Source organism: Equus quagga, chromosome 9 (assembly GCF_021613505.1).
Source record: "Equus quagga isolate Etosha38 chromosome 9, UCLA_HA_Equagga_1.0, whole genome shotgun sequence".
Classification (NCBI taxonomy): domain Eukaryota; kingdom Metazoa; phylum Chordata; class Mammalia; order Perissodactyla; family Equidae; genus Equus; species Equus quagga.
Window position 1 is genome coordinate 113,520,906 of NC_060275.1, and position 20,086 is coordinate 113,540,991.

The 20,086-nt window shown below is 40.2% G+C and overlaps 1 protein-coding gene across 3 annotated transcripts in view; it reads left to right on the plus strand.

Annotated features, from left to right (window-relative positions):
* SEMA5A (semaphorin 5A) overlaps window positions 1-20,086 on the plus strand; it is a 459,076-nt gene that overhangs the window by 112,791 nt on the left and 326,199 nt on the right. For all 3 annotated transcript variants that reach the window (XM_046672376.1, XM_046672377.1, XM_046672375.1), the window contains one exon: window positions 2,233-2,328. The gene's annotated coding sequence lies outside the window, so the exon portion shown is untranslated. The remainder of the gene's footprint in view (window positions 1-2,232; window positions 2,329-20,086) is intronic.

A 20,086-nucleotide genomic window follows, 5' to 3' on the forward strand; every position in this document is an offset into this window, starting at 1 on the left:
CTGTGGAGTGTCTGGCTGTCCAGGCTGTGGCTGGCCCTGCCCGAATTCAGCAGGGATGTTCTCTTCCTGTACTATTTGGTGTCAATGATTCTGAATTCTTACAGTGTCCTTTTTGACCTCTGTCTTTTTTGCCGTTTAAGAGGATGGCCGTCCTCTGCAGGCGTGACTCATGGATGTCCTGGCTGACGGGCCACATCAGCTAATTTATGACCTCACTGAGGGAGCGTAGGAGAGCTGGCCTCCAGACCCACCATCAGCCCTGTTTTTAGTTTAATTCTGACACCGGGGAACCTATAGAAATTGCCAGATATTCATGGCAGTAACCAGTGGATCTGTCTAACTTTGTTACTCAAATTTTGGTAAGAGATAAACAAATACAGTGACATTTTAGTACTAATTGTAAAGCAGGTTTTAGGGCTCAAGAGAGGAAGTTGGTGCATTCAAACGTGCTGTTTAATAAAGAAGTCCCAACTAGCATATTTGTTGCCACACCCAAAGGAGATATTTTTGGTGTTGTGAGAAAGGAATTGGCCGCTCCTAGGAATTTTGCTGGACTGAGTATGCCTTCTTACCTTGGGGAGAGCTCCCTTACTCCTCTTTTGGCCTCAAGGATTTGCATCTGCACCTCCTCCTTTCCAGAGGATGATGTCAGGAACTTTCAAAGACTCAGCTGGGACCACAGCGGCATCCGTGCGGCAGCGTGTGAGCGCACCTGGGCTGCGGGCGCCTTCGTGGGCAGTTCTGAATGTGTTGCTTTAGATCACCCCCCTGGCTTCTAATGAACTCACCAAAGGGGGATGGAGAGGCAATGTCACCTAGGCACTGCCCTCCGGCCTCTGAACCTCAGGACTTCCAAACAGCATTTCAGCAGATATAAAATTTTACAAATTTCCAGATGTTGTAGTTCAGTTTATTTTCTCCAGGCACACGGCCTTTAGATAATTACTGAAGTAGACAGTGTGGGAATCATCGCACAGAGGAATAGCCAGAATATTCCGGGAACTTCTACTCCCCCTTTTCTCATCATCATTCTCATCTACTACCCAAGTGTATGTGTTGGGATAGGCAACGTCAGTGTGTTCCAGGTTGACGGCAGCCAGAAGCTGCCGAGTTTGCAGAGTAGCAAGAAACTACATCAGCGGGGCCGGCTCCGTGGCCGAGTGGTTAAGTTCGCGCGCTGCGCTGCGGCGGCCCAGGGTTCGGATCCTGGGCGTGGACATGGCACCGCTTGTCAGGCCACGTGGAGGAGGCATCCCACATCCCACAACTAGAAGGACCTGCAACTAAGATATACAACTATGTACAGGGGGTGGGTTGGGGAGATAAAGCAGGAAAAAAAAAAAGATTGGCAACAGTTGTTAGCCCAGGTGCCAATCTTTAAAAAAAACAAAAAGAAACTACATCAGCTAGGACAACAGAGAAAGCGTGATCCCAGAAGGGCAGTGTTGGAAGTAACAGGCATCTGTGACTAGCACTGGATGTATTTCTTTTATGAATAAGAAATGGAATGTAATGCATTTCTTCAATTTCTGTCATACTTGGTTTCAGGGAGGCTGGCTTTTGCTGTAGTCTTCTGATCATATTACAATATCAAGCTTTTAGGACATTTATATGTTAAGTTGAATGAGGAGATTGGACAGCTTTACTTGGTTTTAGTAAAGTGAGTTGTGTTCACAGTTTACGGTTCTTTTTCGTATACAGTCTCATATTGTGTCCCCAATCAATTTATGTGTAAATAAAAATACAAACTCAAATTTCTGCTGTAGTTTATTTTACATCTTCTGCCTTTATGTCCTATTTTTGAAATGCAATACTTAAGATACTATATATTCATAAAAATGGAATTGAAAGAGCCATCACGAAGTGGGTAAAGTCACACAACCCATCTGCAATTGATGTTCAAGCTGCTCAAAGTAATTCAAATGGGTTTGAAATGATGGTCCTTTTCGTTATTTCATGAGCTTTGTTTTCATATGTTAAAAGCATTTGAATTTTTATTTCTTCTTTTCTGAAGAAAGAAATCCATTGGTGCACAGGATGCTAAGCTATGGCTATTGCGTTTATGACTTCCAAGCTGTCCTGGGTCACCCTGCTTTAAGCCTTAGATTGCTGAAGCAGCTTGCATTGGTTGTGCAGGCCATTAGTAAGACTTTCTAGAATCGATAAACAATGACTACTACCTCTTTTAAGATGGGTTAATAGGTCTCTGTTTTTTTCTTTTCTTTTTTTGAGGCGCTGGTGTGTGAGAGTTGGGCTTGACTGCCCAGGTGCCCGTGGACTCTCAGTGTGATACATGATCGAGGACACGCTGCAGCCCTTCCCTCCTTGGTAAGTCCGACACCTAAAGGAGAAGTGAAGGAACCAATGATTTTATAGATTGAGATACTACAATAGCTTGTAAGCATCGCTTATTTCTGCTGTTAAAAATGGCAGTGAATGACCAAGCTTTCAGAAACTGAGGCACAGAGAGGTTTCATAATCTGCCCCAGATCTCAAAAGTCAGAGGCAGAGCTGGGGTTTGCATCCATGTTCTTAACTCTACACAATACTGCTTCTCAGCACCAGGAAGGCCTTCTGAGTATAAGCACAGACATACTTTCCTTTTCCTTACTGGAAATACTCAGGTCCTTAAAGGAAAGCTCACAATAAATATTAAGAAATCCATTTTTTTGGCCAGCCCAGTGGCGTAGTGGTTAATTTCGTGTGTTCTGCTTTGGTGGCTGAGGGTTCGCCAGTTTGGATCCTGGGTGCAGACCTAAACACTGCTCATCAAGCCTTGCTGTGGTGGCGTCCCACATACAAAATAGAGGAAGATTGGCACAGATGTTAGCTCAGGACCAGCCTTCCTCACCTAAAAAAAAGCAATCAGTTTTTCAGACTGCAATTTAAGTCAGGAGATAGCAAATTTTTTCTGAAAAGGGTAAGGTAGTAAATATTTTAGGATTTGCTGGCCATGGAGTCTCTGTATAATAACTCAACTCTGTCTTGTAGCACTAACTCAGCCACAGACAATATGGATGTGAGCAAACTTGACTGTGTTCCAATAAAACTTTATTTACAAAGACGAGTGGCAAGCTGAGCTGGATTTGGCCCAAACGCTATAGTTTCCTGAGCCCTGATCTACATCATTCTTGCAATGCTCGGAAATTTCACAGGGTAGAGAGTGAGAGTGTTTTAGTGGCCAGTAGGTATGAGTCCCTTTACAAAATTTAGCTTGGATGCTCAGAATTTAATCATAAGCCACTTTTAATGAAATCTGCTGTAAATGCAAAAACCTACTCCTGGAGTAAGTGCATGTGTTGTTCTAATGCTTGACGCCATCTGTGTGCACCAAGTGCATTAGTCTGAGTCTCAGCACCTAGTCTACAGCTTTGCTCAAAGTAGAGCCTGATAAGCTTTGTTCTTTCAGTGTATTTTGTTAATCTATAATGTATAGCTCATGATGAAATAAGTTCTGATAGCATTTCCTATTTTGGTCTCCGTATAGTTTCTAAATGTGACATTTTTATTTTGCACCCTTGTATATACTGCCACTTATACATATTAGGGTACGCATGCAATTGTCTTGGGTTGTCTGCTAATTAGACTGCACAAAAGTGTTCTGGTCTCAAATCTTCCTCTTCTAGTATGAGCAGAATCAGATGTTTACAAGAGTCAAGTCTGAACAAGATTGACATACTTAAATCATGGGATAAAATGACCATACCCTTTGCCACATACATCAAATGAGGTGGTTTACAAATTTTTTTTTGACTTTTTCTTACAAAAGGATACTTCTAACACCTCAAGGCCTATTTGACTCTCTACTGCACTTTTTATCATCTAAAAAGATGGGCAAAGGAAAAGTGGTTAATTTGTGTTTCTTTAAGAAATTTAAGCAGGGAACTGCTCTATTCCTTCCTTTGGTCATTCATTCATTCATAGAAATAAATAATTGTAGCAAGTCCATGAGCCTGATGTAGCAGAATTTTGTAGACATGCCTTTTTCAAGAGCCACTAGTTCCTAGATACTTGTTCTATAAGTAATGGAAAAGTGTTCTTCACTTTGGTAGTAATGATATGAAAAGTAAAATTCGGGTTATAAAAGTAATGGAAAGCTATATATGGTACCATATTAACTGGAAAAACAGATTGAAGAATAATGCGTTTAATAGAATCCCATTCATCTTAAAACACACACACACACACAATCTCTACACGCGAGTACATGTATGTTACAAAGTCTACGAGAACATATATCAATATATGCCAAATTCTAAACAGATTATCTCTGGGGTTGAGGATGGTTTGCACTTTATGGGCCATATATTCACTGTTTAAAATTTTCAGGAGTATTGTATTTTTGCAACTTAAAAAAATGAAAAAAGAAGGATTAAAATAGTGAGTGCTCATTATGGAAATTATATAAAGAAGGGGAAAAATTCCACCCATAATGCCTCCACCAAAGACGACCACTGCTGTCATTTCATGTAATCTTTTATAGTATATTCTTGATAAGGAATTTACAGAGTTGAAATAACACTTGACATAAAATTTTGCATACTGCTTTTTCACCTTTTATAACACACTTTTTATATTATACAAGTATGATAATATATTATTGAAAAATGTTAATAAACCTCATTTTAATGCATCATAATATTCTATCATTTACAGGCCCTATAATGTAATGTACTGCTTCTTTTTTGCTGGATATATATATTATTTCCAGTTAAAAATCGAAGACAGTGCTGAAATGATCATGACAACGGAGTGTGCACACACCTCGTATTCCTGGATTCCAGTCCTACTTTATTTAATAGAACTTAATCCATTATGTTGAATATTATTAAGTCATTATCACAGTGCTTTCACTCTTGTCTCATTTCTGTACCTAACTTTTGGTGTTTCCTTTAAATGTTATGTGATGTGTTGGGAAGATCAAGGCAACGCTGGTCGAATCATGTATGTATTGGTTGATGTCCTCGCCTGTTGAGTTTTGAGCACTCACCTAAACTATTAGTTGAATTAATTAATTATCATGTGCAAGCAATAATGGTTTCATAGTTTATAAATTCCAACCGAGAGAGAATTAGCTAGGTTTCTCTTTCTGAAATGGAGGTTAACCTGATTTTGGATAGATCAAACCACAACTCAACTCTCCGTCTTGACTTTTCTTGGATTTCTAGATTTCTTGGCTGTAAAATAAGGAAAGTGAGAGGACATAATTTCAGACTGGGAATAGGCAATGAGAAACCAGCCTGAGTTTCTGGAGAGAAAGCGATGAAATATGAAAAAAAATGTGCTTCCTGAGTTGCTATCAGCATTTCAATTGGTGCTGCTGTGTTCATGGGAATTTTATTTTGTGATGGTTGCAATGCATTTCTAGGTATGTTATTGACACAAGGTACAACACTTGCTTAAACATGCTGAGTGGTTGTATGCTGGGATAAAGATTTAGCCTGTCATTCTTGATAATGTCAGAAATACCAAAGCTGGGGACTCTACTCTTTAGTATTCCTGTCCTATTGTCTAGTCAGCCTGATGGAAGATGTCCGTGAGGTGATTTGGAAAGGGCCATGCACAGCTGATCTGTTTTGTCACATGCATTTCACTCCGCATTACCAAAGTTCACTGACAGGAGAATTGTCTGCTGCCATTATCCACCTTAGAGTGCATTGGAATTCCTATTATGGAGCTGGGGAAACCTTGCTTTCTCTCCTTCTGTTCTCTTCTGTGTGGGATTTTGGCCTTTTGTCTCATTTGTTTAGGTGAGTGTCTGCCAAGGCTGTTATTGTCCTGAAGGTTACTGGCTTTCTGACTACTATAAATATTTGTGAATCACAGATGTGGGGTGAAGTTCAGAATCCATTTTCTTTCCTTTGTTTCGTGTTTAAGTCAGGCTGGGATGGTGTGCGTGTGCTGTTCATTCTCAGACGTGCAGTAGAGGGGCAGATGTGTGTGGGGTTAATTGCTTAGATTTGAAGATTTACATGTGTGTGTATGGATACTGCCCCCTTGACTAAACTGTGTGTAAGATCTTTTTCGGCAGGACTTTCCTCAGGGCATAAACAAGACCCCATGTTTGGATTTTTGGATTTCATGGGACTTGGGGTTTTCCTGCATTGTGGTCTGCAGATCAGACTATTGGAGAGGCTTCTATAGTTGCAGGGCCTCAAACCTAATCAGTTCGTGTTTTATCCACTGGAGCTTTTCATGTGGTTTTCATGGGTGTTTGTGTCTCTTTTAGCCTCCCAAGCCACAACAGGATCAGGCATTTTGCTTCATTTGCTTTTGCTTAAAGCTTGGACAGTAACCACTATTGGTTAAACCAAACAGAAAAAGCAGAGGTTGGAAAGATGGTCAGAAGATTCTGGGAAGTAAATACCACCACATTTTCATACAACAGTATCTAAGAATAGTGAAGAGATCTTACATTTGCTGCATTGAGGAATTAGGAGGATGCATCTAAGTTGTTTACAATAGCTCAGATATTTTTGGAGTGGGAGTAACTGCCCTTCTCAGCTCGGAGGCCATGTTATACCTTTTGACAACTCTTCTTCCTCCTTTCATTGCAGGCCACCTCGTTGCTATAGTGATAGTTTGAAGGTGAGGCACCTGCCCGAGCTGGCCAATCACTCGTCCCAACTGACTAATTCTAGTTGAGGCTTGTCACCCCAACTTGGGCACCAATGTCACTTTCTTTCTCTCCTACTTAAAGATAGTACTTAAAGAATTCTTCCTTTTCTTTCCTGCTTCATCAGTTTTTATTTTCTTCTCTCTGTCGGATCTTTCCAATAGGAGTGCAAACATGTAGCATTAAAAAAATGACCTGTTGACTCTAATTTCGCCTCCAGCTATGACCCACTTCTCTCCTTCCCTTTACAGAAAAACTCCTTAAAAGCACTTGCTTATATTTGTTGTCCTCAAATCCTGTATTTCCATTTCCTCTTGAACCCACTTTGATCACTCATACATTCCATCAGTACTGCCTTGTCGAAGTCACCAGTCACTGCCATGTTGCTAAGTCCAGTGGTGAAGAATCAGTCAGCAGCATTTGTTCAGTCCATCTCTCCTGCCTCTTTCAAGGACTTTCTCCATCTGGTTTCAAGACTCCTCATTTCCCTGCCATGAGTCCTGCATCTCTGGCTGTTCCCTCTTACCTCAACTGCTCATCTCCCTGTCCTCCAACCACTGGAATCCCTTAAGGTTTTAGTACTTTGACCTCCCTCTTTTCCCACCATCCTCACCATTTGTGTAATTTCTGTCCTCCCCTCAATGTAAGCTTCACGAGAGCAGGGATTTTTGCCTGTTTTGAGCACTGCTGCATCTCCAGGCATATGGAAGAACCTAAGACATAAAAAACTGTCAATAATTATTTGTTGAATGGATGGATTGATAGATGTATGTATGTATGTATGTATGGATGGATGGATAGATATATGGATGGATCTTTTGAGAGTTTTCAAACCAGGTAAGAAAAAAACCTATTTCTAATTTGGGCATAGAGCTGGAAGTCTATGAGGCTTTCTGCAAGAGGAAGGAATGGAATGAACCTCCCTCTCCCCCAGTCAGAGTCTAGTGTATTTGGTGTCATTTCTACATATTGTCCAGGGGGTGGATAATATTTGCCTATTCACCAATTCTCAGCTAATGTCTCACTTCCTCTATGGATCTTTTTCTTCCCTCTCCATGACCAGATGAATTAAGTTGAACCTCCTCTGTGTCCCCATGCTCCTATGTATGTCCCCACAATGGCAATTTGAAAGTGGATTCATTGTAGTATTTCTTGTGTTCTTATAGTTTTTCCTCTTCAGACTGCAAGGCCCTTGGCTTGATTGTGTTCATCTTTCCAGGACTTAACACTGGCATGCAATCAGCACTGAATACTGTGTGTGTTATTTAATGAAGTGATTGAGACTGAAATTTTGTAAAACATAACTGACTCTAATGGTCCTTAACACTGTAATAAAAATGTGCTCCTCTAGTGTTCGGATTGTGGTACATTTGATTTAAGATGTTTATTTCACGATTTTACAATAATTAAATAATTAGATTTGCTGTAGCCATTATAGACTGTCTCCATATTGTCCAGCTGAGACCATTGACTCTTCTGCCTTCCCAAATAGTCTTTTCAGCTTTTCCATGTAGGTGACCATCATTCATAGCATATCTTAGAGAGGGAAGAGAGTGCAATCCTTCCAGACTGTTTCTCCCTGATGGTTGTCTGTGAGTTGTGAAGACAACTGCAAAGGAAGATGACAGGAGTCAAATAGACCAAGACCAACATGGCCCTCCCCTATGGTGTCAGATCAGATGTCACTTGCTTCCTGGTATTTAATATTTCTTAAGTTGAGCATTCGGACCTACTGTCAGTGTCACAGCAGAATTTCATCATTATCATCTTCAAGGAGTACCTATTAATAACGTAAAAATAGCATAGTACAGCATGACTGTCTGGTCACGCCCGCCTTTCCTATCAGCCATCTCTGAGCACATCTGTGCTGTGCTCCCAATGTGTTCACAGCTATGGGCATCAGATAGGATGCATCCACAGGCCTGGCACACAGTAGGCGCCAAACAAGGAGTGACATCAGTCAAGCAATTGAATGGCCACATGTTTCCTGTATTAGTGCTCGTGCTAAAACTTCTTCACTGAATCAAACATCTTTTTACTAGTCAGGTCTAGTTCTTTTCTCTCAAATAACTATGACTTTTTTCTATTTTCCTGGAATTCCCTCCTTCTTAACTCTATTTGATACAAAGTTGTATGCTAACATTATCATTCCACTGCCATCTTTTCTGCGAGTTGATTACATTTCTTTTCAAAACTTTTCATAACATACTATGTTATGCTCTTCTGAGATTATTTCATAATCCAGGTGTAGAAAAGATCTGTGTAAAGGTCTTAGAAGTTTCTTTTGGGATGTCGTAATAACATGTATAATGAAAAAGTGAATTATGAGTCTAACTTTGTTCTGTGATTGTAGTGTTAAGGGTCTTGAAATATTTTAACTTTGACTCATATTTTCTTGTTGAAGTTCTGTCTTTATGGTAGAACATTTACAAAGTAATTTCTGTTTTCTTAAGCAAATCCTAAGAAGTCAGGTACACGTACAAATAACATTTCTAACCACAGGTGCATGGCTTGTGAAGACTTTATTGATTTGGAGTAGCTGCTTCAGCTTTTTTAGAACTCAGGCCAATTCCCAAAGTGTGGGAAGTGTGAAGTGTCAATATTCCTGGGTCCCCTCCACCTGCCTGCAGTAGTCTTCCATATTTGGATCGAAGGAGGCCTTGGGCCAGTTCCCAGTGGAAGTCATTTAGCAGTCGTTGTAATGTAGCAATGACAATAGGAATTAAAGATTCTCTAACACTTCATAATATGAAATATTTTATAAAACACCAGTAATAACCTAGTAATAATTCATAATAATGGCTCAAATTATTTGAGCACTTCGTGCATCCCAGGCCCTGGTATAAGTGCTTCAAGTGTATCATTTCATCTTCTCAACGACCATGCAGAGTGGGTTCTAATGTTATCCCCAGTTTAGAGATGACTCAACCAAGGCATGGAGAGGTTAAGAAACTTGCCCAGGTCACTCAGAGGTCACCTGGATTGCCGAGCCCAGTGGATGACGTATAACGTCTTAATCTAGTGTGTGTTTCACTCTATTTTCTAAAGATCACCAAGGAAGCCCCCATGGAAGAATATTATTATATTTATATATAAATATATATAAATAATTATGAAGCAATGGAATCCACCTATTTTAAATGTTATTGCAAAACAAAGCTGCTATAGGTTTCTGCAAATAGTGTCTTGGTTTATTTTGCTGAGCTACGAAATATTTTGAGGGTTGGAACCCGCTCTCACTGTATAATTTCCTTGCAGAAAACACATGATTGGTGGTAAATCTCAAACAAAATTCCCTCATGGACCAACATCTGTATAAACAAGTGGTGCCTGTGAAGCATCTTTTCCTGTACGTGGGGGTCATCAAGGACTAGTGGGCATCCCAGTTAATGTCTGGTTGGAAACTGTGTTCCCCTTATTGATGTAACAACCACTTTTCTTGAAAATTGCAAGGAAACTACAATGAGCAATAACCTATATCCATCCCTCCCTCCCCAACAGACATTTATTGAGCACATAGAGTGTGTGAGACTGCTTTAGGCATTGGAGATATACTGGCAAACAAGACAGGCTTCCAATTCTCATGGAGCCTACATTTTACATGGGAAAGTTAGACCATAAACAATAATTATATCACAATAAATAAGAAAAGGATCATGTAGAGGTAAGTGCTATGCAGAGAATTCAGATAGAGTCATGTGATAGAGAGTGACTGGCCTGTGTGTAGGGAGAAGGGCAGAGTAGTGTGAATGGAGACCATAGAGGACGGGAAGAGGTAGAGCGTGTAGGGCTTTGTAAGACAGGACACAAAACTGGGATATTCATTATGGGCATTGAGGGTCCTTTGGAGGAGCGGTGGTGGGATAGGATTTGTTTGCATTTTTAACTTGTCATTCAAGTTTTCTTGGCTACTATCGGGAAAACTGATTGTAAGGTAGCAAGAGGGAAGCAGGAAGACCAATTTGGAAGGCCACTGCAGGTGACTGGGTAAGCCATGATGGTGGCACAGACTAGGGTGTTGTTGGTGGATATGGAGAAAACTGGATGGATTTGTCATATATTTAGAAACAGAGTCAATGGCTTGGGCACTGGGGAAGAAGGGAAGACGATTAAGAATGAATTGTAAATTTTGGACTTGAAAGTTTGTGTATGGTGGACCATTTAGTCCTGGGGAAGTGTAGGTTTTGGTGGGAGAAAAAATTCTCCCAGGGCCAGGTTAATTTTGAGTTGACAGCCTTCCTTTCTCATCCAATTGGAGAGAGTAGGCAGTCATTTCTGTGAGTCTGCACTATTTGGGAGGGATTGGAACAAGAGGGAGAGATTTGGGAGTTATCGCCATATTGATAGGATTTAAAGTCCAACACTTCTCACTTGGATAGACTGTAGGGAGGAACAGGGTAACTCAGACAGAACCGTGGGTGCTGGAATGTTTGAAGAGGGTTCTTTCTGGCATCTGTTGGAGAGCTCTTCATAATGTGTCACTTGATCTACTAGTGCTTTGATACTTCAGAAGTTATCTTAAAAGCGACAGAAAGTCCCAAAGGTCCTTCTCCCCTTGGGAGATTTCTTTCAACATCTTAGCAGTAGAATTCTCCACAGTTGTAACATAAAATGCCTTTCTGGTTATGGGGAATAAGGTCAGATTCTTCCAATGAAGTATGTGATAGGAGTTCTTTTCAGCATTTATTTTGCTTTTTCCTTCCAAGCAGCAGTCCTGGCTCCCATTGTTCTCAAAAGCCATCTCTTCCCAGTTGAGTCTTGGGAGACACCGGGCAAAGCAAGGCATGGGTTTTAACAGTTTCCTCAGTTTTCTTTGTTACCGAAATGCCACCTTTTGACATAAAAATTTGCCCTGTTGTTTTCTCATCCTGCTCTGTGCTCTTTCAATTATTATAATTACATTTTTTCCCACAGAGCTTGGGCTGGTGAAAGTTCAGTATTTGAGAGACCCACCAAATATTTTTGCCGATATATTTCACATCCTCAGTGTCGGTTCTGGGGCAGCTGGCACCCTTGTTGACTAAATGAATCTCTATGAACATTCGCAATGTGCCAGGTAAGAGACTCTGTGACTTGCTGTTAATAATGCAGCAGATCGTGATGCAGGCCAGAGAGCTACTCAAGGCTTGATTCCCTGCGAGGATTTTGGTTAACCCCACTTCACTGTTAACAGCTTTTGTAAGAGGATCAAGGCTGTGAAGCTCAGGATGTTGCCAGAGTTTTATCAGTAGCTTAGAACTTTGATTTTCTATCAAAGAGAAATGTATTTGGCCTATTAATGTAAAGTTGAAGGCTCACATTTCTCATAGTTAGTGAAAATAAGATTTGGCACTGACCATTAAGATTCCTTGAGGCAGATGTATTCACTGTAAACCAGGATAGAAGGCTATGTGTGGAGAAGTAATGAGTTTGAGCATCCAGAATGCACACACAGAGACCTTTTCGAAAAGGGCACACGTAACTTGTAAGGCACATGGATCAAGCGCTTGTTAAAACAGAGGAGCTGAACTGAAGAATAAGTTATTTTTTCCAGTGGATCATTTCATTGATAAAATGCCAGTATAGAAAGTAGTTTATAATCTATAAGATCTCATTTTTAAAAACTGCCTTATTATATGTCCATATGGACATATAATATTGACATAAAAATTGGCATATAAAAAGCTATACGTATTTAATGTGTACATCTTGATGAGTTTGAGGATAAGAATAGACCTGTGAAACCATCACCACCATCGAGGCCATAAACATATCTATTACCTTCCAAAATTTCCTCTCGCATCCTTTAATTATTGTTAGTGGGTTTTTTTTTTTTTTTTTTTGGTAAGGATATTTAACCTAAGATGTACCCTCTTAGCAAATTTAAGTATACAATACATATTGTTATTAGCTATAGGCACTATGGTTTATAGGAGATTCCATTTTAAAATTTGTGTTATTTTTAGAGATTGAGAATCACCTCTCAAGAATGCCATTTGGGACAAGTCAGTCAGGGGGTCAGAGGTGAAGCTCCAGCACCCTAAGTTGCAATCAGCCTGAATTTTAATGTTATGTGATTTTCCTTCTCTGCTGAACATCCTGGTGTTCAGATGTCAGATAATGCATGTGGTGGCAGTGTCTCTGCTCAGATGAGTGATATGGAACTCACTGAGGGCAGTAAGCTATAAAGGGGGAATTTACCTCAACTGATCAGGCTTTTAACAATTGCTTACGTATTGTCTACGAGACCCAGAGCACATACCCTGTGATTATAATATGATTTTACAGTTGATCCAGGCTTTCAGATCAGGTGAGTGGGGTGAAAGGGGTTCCATTATCCTTTTTAAGACTAATTTTATTCCACCATTTTTGGGATTAGAAACACTATAAAACATTTTTATTGTTGATACCAATAATAGTCCGATAAAATTCAATGAGATAAAAAAAGCCAGTGACACTGAAAGATGCTTAGGAAGATCAGGTAGAATAATAAATATATTTCTCTCCTTCCTTACCACCTAATAAAAAGCCTCTGACTTTATTACTTGCAAAATTCTGGGAGATGACAGAGCCTGATAGCAGAAACTCTCCATGAAAATGTAAGAAACCAGTTCTCTGGTAGATGGCGTCCCGTTCTTAGCCTCCTTGATTCTTTATCTCTAAAGTGGAGAAAAATGTTGATGCCACCTACCATTTTTAAAGAAATACAGAGACAGTTCCTCCCTTCAAATTCACCCTGCTTCATATATAGGACTACACTGTTCTTTTTCCAGGATTCCTGATTCTCTGGATGCTGGAGACAGTTTCTGAGCTAAGCATATATTACGGGGCGTCTCCATATCTTCTGGTCACAGAATCCATCTGATGGACAGCACAGAGTAGTATTGGTAGCTGAAGACTCACCAAAACAAAGGCTTTGCCCGGATTTAAGAATGACAGAGAGCAGCACAATAGGAACATCCACTTCACAGGGGTGGGACTAGCCACGTTACCGACTTTATGTGTGATTGCTTTCTCAAAGCCAAGGAAGGGTAAAGATGGCATTTGTGTCAATGGTGAAGAATGCATTTTTGGATGTGTCATTTTATTTATACTGGATTCGTTCCAAGTTTATATTTCGGTGGATATTTTAGTTTTAATTTTAGCAGTTGCAGACTGGGGATTTTCTGCGGATTTCCTTTTCTTTTTTTGGCACCGTAAGGGCTAGTGTGTAATTTGGTTGTCATTTGAAAAAAAGTCTATGCTAGAAGATTATATAAACAATCCCACAAGCTGAATATTAGATAGAGACCATACTTGCCATGTATATGATAGACATAAGGTTAATGTTTCTAATCTACAAAGAGCTATACATTGATAAGAAAAATTCAAACAACCCACAAGAAAATGGGCAGATATGAATAGGCAATCCAGCTAAGAGTAAATGCTGATGTTCAGTAAGTAGATGCAATGGTGTTTCATCCACTATTATTAAGATATTGCAAATAAAATATCATTCTTCTGACTGGCAAAAAAAAAAAAAAGAATAAAACAGGAAAACACTTATTGCTGGTAAAGATGCTGATAAAATGGGTTCTCGCCCATTCCTGATGGATATGTGAATTGTTTACGTTTTTGGGAAAGCAGTCTGACAACTCCTATTAAAAATATACAAACTTGGGGCTGGCCTGGTGGTGTAGTGGTTAAGTTTCTGTGCTCTGCTTCGGTGGCCTGTGGTTTACGGGTTCAGTTCCAAGGTGTGCACCTACACACTGCTCATCAAGCCATGCTTGGCAGCATCCCACATACAAAATTGAGGAAGATTGGCACAGATGTTAACTCAGCAACAATCTTCCCCAAGCAAAAAGAGGAAGATCAGGACAGATGTTAGCTCAGAGACAATCTTCCTCAGCAAATGTATATATATATATTTATATATATATGTATATACACACACAAACTTTTTGACCCAGTAGTGTCACTTCTGGGAATATAGATTATAAAAATAAAAACTCTAACATACGTATTATAAGCGTATGTAAATTTGATGTTTATAGTGGCATTGTTTTCAGTGTTCTCCTCTCTCCACCCCAAACAACTCAAAAAAATGCGTCACATATTGAGTATGCATCCACAGATTCTACATTATGTATCCATTAGATTATAAGAATGCCTCAGATATGATGAAGCCATGTAAAGAGTAATTTAAATCATTCCTGGTTAACTGAGAGAGATTTTCATAATATTAAGTGAGAAAAGTGAATCTCATTTTACAAAGCAGAAAGACCCTCATCCCCCAAGTCTGTATACATGTGTTTGTATGTGATTGCATGAACATGGAGAAAGACCTAGAAGGGTGACCACTAGACTGCTAACAATGGTTTCATGGGTAAGGGGAGAAGCAACAAGAAGTGGCCCTGCAATAGGACTTGAGCTTGAAAAGTATGAGGATTTGGGAATCTGGGCTCCGTGAACTCTAACACTATTTTCTGGACATAGTAGAGTTCTGGTTACAAGGAAGATCATGAGAAAGGCTTTCCATTTCTTTTCTTTCTTTCTTTCTTTCTTTTCTTTTTCTTTGATAAGGAAGATTGTTGCTGAGCTAACATCTGTGCCAGTCTTCCTCTGTTTTGTATGTGGGATGCCACCATAGCATGGCTTGATGAGTGGTATGTAGGTCTGTGCCTGGGATCCAAACTGGTGAACCCTGGGCTGCCAAAGCAGAGCACACGTGAACTTAACACTACACCATTGTGCCAGCCCCCACCTTCCCATTTCTTTAAAAGGCTTAAAATAACTCCTACAAGGAATAGAGGCTCTTCACCAACCCCCAACCACTGCTTCCTTATGTCAGGAATCCTTTCTGACTGTCTTCTGATAACATACATTCTCCTTTCAAACATTTCCTTCTTAGAAGATAAACATTCACCAGCAGTGGATTACAAATCCTAAGTCTGTCCTTAGTATTTGACGTAAGATATTTAATATTTCCCCTTCTCTCCAGCACACAAGTAACCAAACATGTCAAAAATGCTTCTCGTGTTTCATTTTCCTCTTCTAAGTGTGCAAATACCATAATTTTCTTGTTTATTATGGGTAGTGACAAATACTATAATTAAAACAAATTATAATGGTAAATGCTTAACTTTTTATTCAAGAGGTGTTGTATAAACAGAAAGATTGAATATAATACAGTCCCCCCAGCACCGATCTGTTGACAAATGCTGCTGCTGTTACTTAAAAGGAGGAAAACTGGTGGCAGAAGAGGGGGAAGGAAGAAACATCAGCAAGTTGCATGGGGACATACGTATGAATCAGTGACAAAGGTAGAGGTCCCTAAGAGTTTCAACAGACTCTCTGGTCCATTGTTTGAAGAGCTTCTGTGCATCGTGTGTGGTTTGTGATGGAGTGCCATGTGTGCAAGTGTACCAGCAAATAACACAAAGGAGCAATGGAATGGTGTTGCTCTTGAAGAAATGCCCTTCCATTATTTGGACTATGTCTGGAACCAATATGGCCGCCAAGGGCCCAGCAGAGCACATCCTGAAGCCAGTGGTTTGACTGTAGATGTACAAATAGGGCTTTTGGGATGCACATCAGAGTCTCTATTCTAGTCATAATTTTTCTCTGTGTGACGCCACAGACAAACAAAAGTTGTCCCTAATTTGCCCTTCTGAAAACTTGATTTGTTTTTGCTGGTTATGTGTTGATTTAGTCGAGCTTTTCCATGTCTTGTCATACACCGATTCTTGAGGAAAGTGAAATACTCCCTAGATGAATAAACAGAAGTCATTTGGCTGTCATTTGTAGACATTTAAATCTACTGTGTACTTGTGCATGCATGCAGGTCCCAGGAAAAAGGTGAAGCCTCCCGTTTTATCCCTACTGTCAGAGCACTAGCAAGCCAGTCTCTGGTCTGTGATGCCTTAAGTTTGCACACCTTCCAAAGAAGTTACCCAGCTGTGCTGAGGAGAAGGGCAGCTAGGTAGTCACCATCCAAAGACTGTCATTGCCTTGTCCCCTTTGGTCCTCAGCTTAGAGGTGCAGTTTTTCCTCACTGGGCCTGACTGTCAACGTGATTTCGTACACCCTTTCTCTGCCTCTGCCCATGCTTCTAGGTGAGGCACAGAGTCTGGCCCAGACATATTCTACTTGTCCTTTACTTTGTCCTCAATGTTTAAGATGCTTGTTACCCACCTGAGCCCCTCTTGGCACCAACAGTTGTCTCTGGGCACTTTCTTCCTCATTACTTGTCCTCGTCAACATCAGGAGCATATTTACTACAGGTTTATACTCTGGTGTATAAAGACATAGATATCAGAGCTCCCCTTCTTAAGGAGCTTACAGCTTAGTGTGCCCTCAGTATTTGGCCACTATGGAGAGGGAAGTTGCTGTGTGCCAAGGATAAAGAACACTCCTGTTTGGTGGCAGGAACTGTGAGCAAATGACAAGCAGCTTGATTGCAGTCATGGGAAAGCATCTGATAATTCCATGCTGAAACCAAAGGCTGCTGCCACTGAGGCAGAGCACGTGGAAGACGGAGTGTCTGCTCTTATTGTGCTCTGTCTTGCATACATGAGGTGTTATAGACCGAATGTGTCCCTCTAAGTTTCATATATTGAATCTAATCCCCAACAAGATGGGTTAGAAGGTAGGGCCTTTGGGAGGTGATTAGGTCATGAAGGTGAAGCCCTGAGGAATGAGATTAGTGCCCTTATAGAAGAGACAGGCTTCTTCTCTCCCTCCTTCTCTCTCTGCCTTGTGAGGACACACTGAGAAGACTGCTGCCTATGAACGGGGTAGCAGGCTTTCACCAGATACCAAATCTGCCAGCACCTTGATCTTGGACTTCCCAGCCTACAAACTATGAAAATAAATGTTCGTGGCTTAAGTCACCCAGTCTGTGGTATTGTCACAGCCGTCCGAGCTAAGACAGAAGGGATTTAATAAATGTTAAAATAACGTTGTCTATCAGAATGGCTGGTAGGCAAGGGATGTGCGGGTCCCAGGATCTGTGACGATAAAGATACGATATAAAAGTGAGGGAAAAACGTCTCAAGAGGGAGAAATGCAGGTAGGGAATTCGGTGAATTGAACCTTCACGGTCATTCCTGCTCCTCTTTGAAAACTACAAGAAGTAAGAGTTGGTTCTTACTTTGCCAATTACAGGCAGTGCTAAAGAATAACAGGGATCAAATAATATGGAAAGTTGAGAATAAAAATGCACAAACTGGGATCCCACTTAAGGCTTAAATAAATGTAGATTTATGTGAGAAATTAAAAGAAAATCTTTTAGCAAAGCAAATGATGTGCATAAGTAGAAATGGTAAATAAATTCTGTATATGCAATCCAGTAGGATAGCATATTTAATTAGAAGTTGCAGCGTATAATCTTAAAAAAAAATTCTTTGAAAAACAATTGTCCGTGAATTGTGTCCAACTTGTTTTATTTATTCTAGTGAAACTTCTTATGGGTAAAATGTCAAAGAGCAGAATCTTAAAATAATACAGCAGAGAGTTGAAATGCTTGCTATAAATTGCCTCTCTTATTTTTTTACATGGCAAAATAAGGAGAAAATCTGTATAGGATATAAAAGATAGAAAATGGTCCGATGACTGGACCACACTTCCTATTTTAGTAGCTGAGAAAAGTTTCAGTGTAAGGATCTTACAGCTTAGCGTGCTGTCACTATTTGTGAACCATGAGGGCAGTTGTCATATGCAGATGATATAGAACATCTCTATTGGGTGGCAGGAATTGTGAGCCAATGGCCAGGCTTTGATTAGAATCATAGGAAGGGATCTGATAATTGTGTTCGGTAATTGGTCTTACCAATTCCTTTCCTCTAGGGCATAATGCTACCTAAGTTACATTTTTTTTTCCCAGTCTAAAGCAGAGTTTCTCAACCTCAGCACTATTGACATTTTGGGTTGGATCGTTTCTTTTTGTGGGGGGGCTTTTCTGTGTATTTCAGGATATTTATCAGCATTGCACCCTGTACTAAGTAGATGTCCGTAGCATCTTCAGTTGTGACAGCCAAAATTGTCTCCAGACATTGCCAAGTGTTCCCAGGCAGAGGGAGTAAAATTGTCCCTGGTTTTGAACTATTGCAAGCTATTCTAAATGCACTCTACTAAATGAAAAGCAGGACAAATATAAAAGTCTTGAAGACTTGTGTGCACCACGTAGCCATACATCTGTGAAGGCTGGTTCTTGGACTTGATGCCCTGTAATTTTCATATTGCCTTCAACAGTATTCCTGACCTTATGCCAATAGCTTCCATCCGCTACATGGATGCGATAACCCTGGGATGTAAGTGAGGCAAGCAGGAGATGGCAAGTGACAGTGTCTGCTCTCCCTTCCCCAGAAGCTCTGGGAGGCACACCTCCACCTGAATCTCATGGCTGGGAAGAGGGGGCTGCTTTTGATGAATAATTAATTTTGTGTTCATCCTTTAGTTACCTGTGGTCAGAAATGGGTTAGAGTGAATGAATGCTACCCCTAGTTAACCTCCATTATCCCTGACCTCCCACATTTCCAATTCTCAACTCCTTTTACCCTCATTTATCTGCCCATGGATTTTAGAGTGAAAGAGTGGGACAAATAAACTCCAATCCTCTAACTGAAGGCTGAAGAAATTAAGAGTTTGTTTTTCTAAGAGAAGAGCTTTGTGACTTAACTTGTGATCTGATGACCCACTACCGTCATTTCATTTGCCTCCTGTCAACTCTTCAAAACAACACAAGGATTAGAGTCAAATGTATCCTTAGAAGGACAAAGTGAAAATCTTTTTGGTGTTACCCCTCAAACCAACAGAGTTTACTGAGCTGAGTGAGTACAAGTTAAAGCTGCCTTGAAAGGACACACACACAAATTTATTATTATTATTATTATTTTGCTGCTCAACTTTCTCAAATGTGTTCTGAAGAAGAAAATTGTCTAACAATGGGAGATTTCACAGTCTGTGTTGTTGAGCTAAATCAGAGACTGGATGCCACCTCTAGCACTGCAGAACATTATGTGAATTCGGGAAACTCTTTGAAACAGAGTGAGGCCATAAACCAGTGAGTGAATTATAACGATGCAGACAGTAGTCGTTTTGATTTGATAGGTTAGCAGGGCTTCTATTTCATATATTTTCCTTTTTATTTAAAGGAAATTCCACCCCATTTGCTTGGACCAACCATCTGGAAGTACTTTTTTCTCTTTATTGCCTTTTGACACCTTGCCAACTGAAAGAAAAAAGATAGAGGATGAGAAAATTACAAAAATACTGGTTTTAATGCAATTAATGTCAAAGAAAATGCTATTTTTTTTCATCTTCCAGCGCGTGCTTGAAGTTAAATTAAGTTCCTCTAAGTTTTCTTTGGTGATTGTTTGTCCTCTGGTATGTGGGACAAAGTGTTTAGAGTCCTGTCTTTCCTCCTGCTATCCTTTTACATCTCCAAGGCCCCAGGCATCTTCCGGGTGTCTGTGTTCAGTGATCATCATCACTTTATTAGGTAGGAGA